Source organism: Sinocyclocheilus rhinocerous, unplaced genomic scaffold (genome assembly GCF_001515625.1).
Source record: "Sinocyclocheilus rhinocerous isolate Xijiao unplaced genomic scaffold, SAMN03320098_v1.1 scaffold3807, whole genome shotgun sequence".
In the NCBI taxonomy this organism is placed as follows: Eukaryota; Metazoa; Chordata; class Actinopteri; order Cypriniformes; family Cyprinidae; genus Sinocyclocheilus; species Sinocyclocheilus rhinocerous.
Genome location: NW_015660506.1, coordinates 425333 through 426278, shown reverse-complemented (window position 1 = coordinate 426278; position 946 = coordinate 425333). Strand labels below are relative to the sequence as shown.

The 946-nt window shown below is 55.5% G+C and overlaps 1 protein-coding gene across 1 annotated transcript in view; it reads left to right on the top strand.

Moving 5' to 3' along the window:
* The window catches only part of LOC107725209 (contactin-associated protein-like 5), a 49646-nt gene that overhangs the window by 36613 nt on the left and 12087 nt on the right, over positions 1-946 (top strand). The gene's annotated exons all lie outside the window — the stretch shown is intronic.

The window sequence follows — 946 nt, the reverse complement described above, 5'->3', positions numbered from 1 at the left end:
CTCGTTCTGGCCCAGTCAGAGGCAGAATTAATATCACACAGGACCCTGGAACTCAGGGTCAATTTTGCCAAGAGCCCGTTGTTCCCCATCCAGTGAATTTCATTACTGGGAACAATTTTCGACTCAGCCCAAATGAGACCTGTAGTCACGCCGGAACGAGCTCTGGCCATATGGAGGCTGGTGACCTCCTTCGAGATTGGTACCACTCGCCCTCTCAAAGCGTTTCAAAGGATGCTGGGCCTCATGGCGGCAGCATCGCCAGTGCTACAGTTGGTTCTGCTGCATATGCGCCCCCTTCAGCGCTGGAAGAACTCCCGCTGGATGGAACAGGGCGTGGACATGGGGATGGTTTGCAGAAGGACAGTTGTCACGACAGATGCCTCCAACTCAGGTTGGGGGGCGCTGTGCGAGGGCATACCGATTTTCGGCCACTGGTCGAAGGCGGAAAAAGGCTCCCACATCAACTGCCTGGAAATGCGGGGGCATACCGCCTTGCGGCCACTGGTCGAAGGCGGAAAAAGGCTCCCACATCAACTGCCTGGAAATGCTAGCAGTATGTTGAGCCTGTCAGTTCTTCCTGCCAGTCCTAAAGGGGCACCATGTGCTAATCCGATGTGGTGTCCTACATAAATCGCCAGGGAGGCCTCTCCCCGAAACGGCTCTTCACTCTGGTAGAGCGCTTCTTAGAATGGGCTCAACCCAACCTGCGCTCGCTGAGAGCAGCGCATATACTGGGCAAATTGAACCAAAGAGCGGACATGCTATCAAGGAGCAATGTCCCCTCAAGGGAGTGGACGCTCCATCCGCAGACGGTTCAGAGGATCTGGGAGATCTTCGGCGAGGCCGAGGTGGACCTCTTCGCCTCAAGAAGACAACTCTCACTGCCCAATTTATTTCTCAAAGACCAGGGACGCGTTGGCCCACGATTGGCCCAACCTCCTTCTTT